Source organism: Mus pahari, chromosome 16 (genome assembly GCF_900095145.1).
Source record: "Mus pahari chromosome 16, PAHARI_EIJ_v1.1, whole genome shotgun sequence".
Lineage (NCBI taxonomy): Eukaryota > Metazoa > Chordata > Mammalia > Rodentia > Muridae > Mus > Mus pahari.
Window position 1 is genome coordinate 58062105 of NC_034605.1, and position 7468 is coordinate 58069572.

Here is a 7468-nt window from a genome sequence, read left to right on the forward strand (position 1 = left end):
ATGGTTGTGAGCCACCATGTGGTTGCTGGGATTTGAACTCAGGACCTTTGGAAGAGCAGTCGGGTGCTCTTACCTGCTGAGCCATCTCACCAGCCCAATTTTTTTTTTTTTTTTAATGAGTACATTGTAGCTGTCTTCCAATACACCAGAAGAGGGCATCGGATCCCGTTACAAATGGTTTCCCATGTGGTTACTGGGAATTGAACTCAGGACCTCTGGAAGAGCAGTCAGTGCTCTTAACCACTGAGCCATCGCTCCAGCCTGGAAAACCATCTTTTAAATGATGACCTCAGGAAATATACATCTTTGGATTATCACCATCTACCTTGGATAAGCCACATTGTGTGTGTGTGTGTGTGTGTGTGTGTGTGTGTGTGATTAATAGATAATGCTTCCATTTGCATTTGCATTTCCTGACAGACTTTCTTTCCAGTGGTGTTATACTTTATTTCTATAAGTTTCACTTCCTAACTCACATTATTTTAGACTTTGTGTGTAAGCGCACGTGTGCATGTGCTGAGAATTGAACCTGGGATCTCACATGTTCTTAGAAGTGATCTGACCCACGGAGTTACACCAATAGCTTTACATATCAAGAAGAAATGTTTCCTGAAGCTGGGGGTGGAACTTCATGGTAGAGACTAGGATGTGTGGGGCCAGGAGTTCCATTTGCAAAACAACAGCCAAGACTTGCCTTTTTCATCCCCATTTCCTCCGCTCCTTCATCCCTTCCAGTCTGGCATCACGGTCCCTCATCCCTTCCTCTCTGGCATCACGGTCCCTCATCCCTTCCTGTCTGGCATCACAGTCCCTCAGCCTCGGATGCTCTCCTTTAGTGCCTCCATCAGATTGGCATGGCCTGTGTAAGAAGGTAGCTGAGCACGCCATGGAGAGTAAGCCAGTAAGCGATATTCCTCCATGGTCCTGCCCTGTCTTCTCTCAGTGAAGGACGGTCACTATAAGGTGAAATAAATCTCTTCACCTTCCCCAAGTTGCTTTTTATCAGAATATTTTACCATGGCAACAAGAAAACAAACTAGGCCAATGCTATACTGTGTGACTTAGGGGGAAATAGGCAGGAGAGTCTGTGTGCAGCCTCAGTAGGCCTGGTCAGTATGTTAGATGCAAAGATACAAAATCCAAAGATATAGACAGAGGAGCGGTTCTACCAAAATTTCCTATTTCAAAACAGAACTGGGCTGGCGAGATGGCTCACCAGGTAAGAGCACCCGACTGCCCTTCTGAAGGTCCTGAGTTCAAATCCCAGCAACCACATGGTGGCTCACAACCATCCATAACGAGATCTGACTCCCTCTTCTGGAGTGTCTGAAGACAGCTACAGTGTACTTACATATAATAAATAAATAAATCTAAAAAAAAAAAAAAAAAAAAAAACAGAACTGATGAAAAAAAAAACCTATTGGGTTGTGTTATTACTCTAGTTTTTAGATGTATTTATGTATATGAGTATTTTGCCTATGTGTATGTATGTGCACTACCTGCATGTCTGGTGGCTGCAGAGGTCTGAAGAAGGGTCTAATCTCCTGAATCTGGAGTTACATATAGTTGTGAGCCACCAAGTGGGTCCTAGGATTGAACCCAGGGTCCCTTGCAAGAGCGCTAAGTACTCTTAACTGCTGAACCATCTCTCTGATCAAGTTCAAGTGTCCCCCAAAGAGACATGCTCAAGTCCTGCTTCCCAATAACAGATATCGCTGTCTTTGGAAATGGAGCCTGTGTAAAATTACAATAAGATCGTCGTTGTGTGGCTGAATATGACCCTGTCTCCATCAAAACAGGAAATCTAGAGACAAACACTTAGACAGGAAGATGCCACGTGACCAGGGCACCAGAGTCCACAACTGTGTGTCTTCCAGCCAAGGACTGCAAAGATTGCAGAGATCAGCAGAAGCTAGGAGGGAAAGTTATTCTCTAGATAAAGAGGATGCATGGCCCAGCCACCCGGTGGGCCAGCAGTGATCTGTTGTTTGGGCCTTAAAGCCTGAGGCGTGGTTACTGCAATCCTAAACAAATTCCAGCAATTTCTAACACATTTATTTCACCTGATTTTCCCATTAGGCCATGCATCCCACAGTGAAATGGTGTTTATCCTTAAACGAGTGTGTGGGGGCCTGGAGAGATGGTCCAGTGGTTAAGTGTGATTCTCTTCCCAGAGGACCCGTGTTGAATTCCCAGCAACCACATGGCAGCTCACAACTGTCTGTCACTCCTGTTCCAGGGGACCCGACACCTGTTGGGGTCTCTCACCTCCACTGACCGCTCTCCCTCTAAACATTGTATTGCGTCCCCTGCAGACGGACAGGATTGCCATTAAAAGGAGCTACCCAGATCTCCCAGAATACAGCTGTCCTCAGACCGCCCTATGTCGTCGTCATCACCGCCCACTGTCGCCGCCTACTGTCGCCCGGACCAACCACTGACGTCATCACTGCCCACTCATTCGGACCCGCCTTCCAGACACAGCTCCTCTCATGTTCGGACCGCAGCCATAGAGAGAGACACAAAGAGACACAGAGGGACACGCGGGAGAGGGTTGAGGGTTCTCCCTTGTCCAATTAATAAATTATGCTCTGACCCTTGCAGCTCATTCTAATCTTAGGATGTTTAGCCCTTCAGTACGAACCCAGTCCAAGGTGTTTTCTGCCCACGCAGATACACACAAGTGGCGTGACGCAGAAATACACAGACACCCTCACACAGACATGTATGCAGGCAAAACACCAACGCACATAAAATTTTAAAAAAAAGGCAAGGTGGTGGCAGCAAAGCCTTCAATTCCGGCGTTCAGAGGACGGCCTCTGTGAGGTCCAGGACAACCAGGTCGACATTGAGAAACCCTGCCTCAAAAAGCTACAAAAAAAGGTGTATGTGCACCCAGGCATGTAGGTACCATGGCCACCTGTGGAGGTCCAAGGACAACTTTTAGGGTGCCATCCCGCCTCCCACATGGGCAATGTGTAAAAGAGAGGGGCACGGGTACAGAAGGAAAATGGGCCTCCTGAGACATTGACGACTTGTGCCAGGAAAACATTCTGAGGAGCAACACTAAGAAGGCACGGAGGTGGATAAACAGGACCAACAGCAGAAAGGCGAGAACCGGGGGTGCTCTCAAACACCCGTCTGCCTTGCGTACTTCCTGGTTCCTTCATTCCAAAGGGTAAAGGTGCTTTCAGGCTCAGTCTTCAGATGTCAGTGCCTGCAGGCCAGGGAAGAATTCAGTGACCCCACCCCCACCCCACAGCTGACCAGCACAGTTACATTTCTTGTGGCCTCTTATTTGGAACTCCACTCAAGGTCATATCTCTGGCTTAAAAACCATGCAGAAGAACCCAGAAGTGGCCCTGACCTACCCTACACAATGAACAGGTCCCTGTTGAGCAAGAGGGACATCCCAGTGCCCACCACACCCCCACCTGAGTCAGCCCCTGTCGCCACTGAGTGGGAAGAGTGAGGAGCTGGGCTCTTGGAGAACCAAAGCTTTGATGTCTTATGGCTGTGCTGAAGTTACCAGGCAGTCCAAGCTAGAGACAGGCAAACCGGACCCCACAGGACCATTCACCTTCCTGGGGAGGAAGAGTGGCAGAGGCAGACACTGCAGACACCTGGAAAGGAGGATGGGGAAGGTCATTCTGCTCTAGGGCTTCCAAAATTGTTAGAGACAATTTTTGGTTTCTTTTAAAAACACAGAATGGGCTGGAGAGATGGCTCACCCCACGGTGGCTCCCAACCATCTAGACTGTGATCTGGTGCCCTCTTCTGGCATGCAGGTGTACACGCAGATAGAGCATTCATACGTTATATAAATCTTTAAAAAAATAATAAAAATTTTAAAACCCAGAGAAATAGTATAAGACTATGTTTTCATTTTAATCCCAGGTGTGGGGTATGGGGCTGCTTCAGGCTGTCCACAGCAGCTGACTGTGATTTGTCTCGTGCCCTAGCAGGGGCGTGGCTTTGCCAGCTGTAGATAGTTTCTGCGATTTTGTGACATTTGGAATCCTGGGGAGTTTTCAAGAGGGTATATACATGCTAGGGTTCCTGGGAGAGGGACTTGTGGTTGGTCACTGGTTGCTGTTGGTCACAGTCTGTTAAGTAGTTGTGAACAAAGAAATTAGCTCTCCTGAAGGCAAAGCTCAAACTTGCAAGGAACTGAATGCTCCTAATCACAAAGTAGGAAATACTAGCTGTAGTCCTCACCCTGCGGCCAGCTCATGGGCCCTTGATCTGTGTATAGCCAAGTGTGGGCACCTGGAGGTGGGTTGTGTGGGAAGGGGAGACTCGCTCAGCTTTCTTAACTGCTTTCCTTGAGCTGTTCTAGAATGTATGCAAAGCCTCAAGTAGTCTGGGAGTTTTCTGGTGAAAGTGGCCAGACTGGCGTTCAAATGAAGATGGTGGGGTGAGCTGCGTAAGAATGCCCCCAGAGGCTCAAAGCTTGGTCCAAAGCTGGTGGGAAGCTGTTTAGGAAAGATGAGGAGGTGTGGCTTTGGAGGAGGTGTGGCTTTGGAGGAGGTGTGGCTTTGGAGGAGGTGTGTCACTGGAGGGTGGGCTTTGAGGTTTCAAATTCCCAGGCCTCCCCAGCTAGCTTGCTCTGCCTCTCACTTGTGGATGAAGATGTAAGCTCTCAGCAACTGCTCTAGCATCCTGCCTGCCGTGATGGTCATGGACTCTAGCCCTCCAAAACTGTAAGCCCCCCAAAATCCTTTTTTTATTTGGGAAACAGGATCTCACCGTATTGTCTTGGCTGCCCTGGGATTCCCCATGTAGACTAAGTTGGCCTCGAACCTTCCAAGATCCTCCTGCCTCTGCCTCCCCAGTCTGATTAAAGGTCACGGTCTTATCACAGTAGCAAGGTAACTAAGACAGGGAACGATCGGCCTCTGCGGGAAGGCTTCCTTGGCGGTGGCTCCCCTAACAGGCTTTGGCTGCTTGTCTGCAACCCACCTGGCTGCAGGAGGTTTGTCCTTGCTCTTCCTTGGCACTCTCAAGAGGATCTATGGATGCCCTGCCTCAAGGCATTGCCACTGTGGGTGACCTTAGAGGGGATGTGAAGTGGCAGACAGGGTCTCCCTTAGCTGGACTGTCTGGTGGACGCCTCTCCGCAGACCTGTCCTTTTCCAACACAGGTTCTCCACCCCTCTCCGCTCTGTCCCTGTTGTATGTGCAAATGTCTCTGCTGGCCTTTCGAGGGACACCGGGCTCTGGAGGTCCCCAAGCTAAGGAGAGAGGAGGGCAGAGAGGGATAAAATACCAAGAGCATTTGCTGTGGACCAAAGGCAGGAGGCTCGCTTACGCTCAGGGCACTGCAATAGTTCTTGACAAAATGAGGACCTTATGTGTCAGAGTTTCATATATTTACTAGGTATTTTTATTTGTTTGCTTGTGTTTGAGACAGAATCTCACTATGTAACCCTGGCTGGCCGGGAACTTAGAGAGGCCGGCATGCCTGCCTGCCCTGTCTCTACAGAGACTACCACACCTAGTCTACTTACTGGATTCTAAAGGAAACTTTAGTTTTCCCAGCCTTATGCCTCTAGAGCGGTGGTTCCAACCTTCTAATGCTGTGACCCTTTAGTACAGTTCTTCCTGCTGTGGTGACCCCAACCATAAAATTATTTTCATTGCTACTTTGTAACTGTGACCTTGCTACTGTTATGAATAATAATGTAAATATGTGTTGGTCTTAGGTGACCCCTGTGAAAGGGTCATTGAACCCGCAAGGGGTCATGAGCCACAGGGTGAGAGCTGGGGCTGTAGCATGAAGCTGGGGCTAGAACTTCACGTTAGATGCAGAAGCCCAGGGCCAGGTGTGGATGGGCTTCTGCCAGTAACAGCCACAGGGAAAGGAAGACCAGCCTGCTGGGTGGAAGGGTGGAACTGGGGGCTCCCTGGGATATAAGTTTATAATTGGGGGCCCCACTGTCTTAATGCCTGCTCTCTGGCATCTCCAGTCCTGGTTTTCTCTTTTCTTCACTCCTTGCTAGCTGTTTTTTCTTCTGCCCCACCCCATCCCAGGGGTCCCCTCTCCTGCCCCATCCCATTCCCAGGCATCCCCTCTCCTGCCCCACCCCATTCCCAGGCATCCCCTCTCCTGCCTCGCCCTGCCCCAGGCATCTCCTCTTCTGCCCTACTGCAGATGTCCCCTCTTGTTCCACTCTGTAGTTTCTCTGACACATAACGAAAGCTGAGGAGAAGTGTCCCTCACTCTGGATTAAGGATCCCTGTGGTAAATTACCCACCCTGTGACCTATCGATTGCCCTTGCTTACAGACTTGAGGGGAAGGGTCAATGGGATGGAAGCTTCACTCCAAAGCTTTTGAACTTTGGCTCCTAGAGGATTCAGAATTCATTAAGGCCACGTGGTATTAAAGAGGCAGGTGCAGCAAATGTCCTAAACAGACTTGCCCTCTTTCACGGCCACCAAGGAGGAAGGAGAGCACACGGCTTCCCAAGAGCTGGATGACATCAGTATATCTTGTTTTTGTTTTGTTGTTGTTGTTGTTTTCAGTTTTATCATTTTATGTTTTATGTGTATGGTGTTTTGCCTGTCTGGGCGTCATGCACCTGGTGTCCAGGGAGACCGGGGAAGGTGTTGGGTCCCTTGAAACTGGAGTTATGGGTGTAGTGAGCTACCGTATGGGTGCTAGGAACCAAACCCAGGTGTCTTGGGAGCATCCAGTCAGTACTGCTGAGCCTTCTCTCTGGCTCCTCCCCCTTTCTTTCTATCTATCATCTATCTATCTATCTATCTATTTATTTATTTGGTTTTTCAAGACAGGGTTTTTCTGTTTAGCCCTGGCTGTCCTGGAATTCACTCAGTAGACCAGGCTGGCCTCGAACTCAGAAATTAGCCTGCCTCTGCCTCTCGAGTGTTGGGATTAAAGGCCTGTGCCACCACTGCCCAGCTCCTTTCTGTCTTCTTTTGTGTTACAAATGCGTAGTCGTCATCGAGGCAAAAGCTCCCGGGATTTCGTTTAACCATTGAGATCTCTCGGATCATCTTCTGCACATGGGCCGGGCCTAAATATAAACCAGATTGGGGGGGGAGTGGCCTTTAGTGGGAGATATCAGCCTTTGTAACTCCTTAAGGAGCTAACAGACAGGGCAGACGTCTCCACACTCCAGCAGCTGCTTCTGTGGAAGGCTTTCCTGCTGGGTGAAGCTTAGCAGGCCATCACAGGGTCCTAAGCTTCCTGAGCATGTCAGTTTCTGCCAAGTGTTGCCAGTAAATGAAGCACGTTCAGAGCAGCCCCAGAAGCAGTGGATGTGGGAGAAGCCACCCACTACTTGTCACTACTGCTGTGACAAGAGACATCATGACCAAGGCAACTTTTTTTTTTTAAGAATTATTTTGCCGAGCATGGTGGCGCACGCCTTTAATCCCAGCACTTGGGAGGCAGAGGCAGGTGAATTTCTGAGTTCGAGGCCAGCCTGATCTACAGAGTGAGTT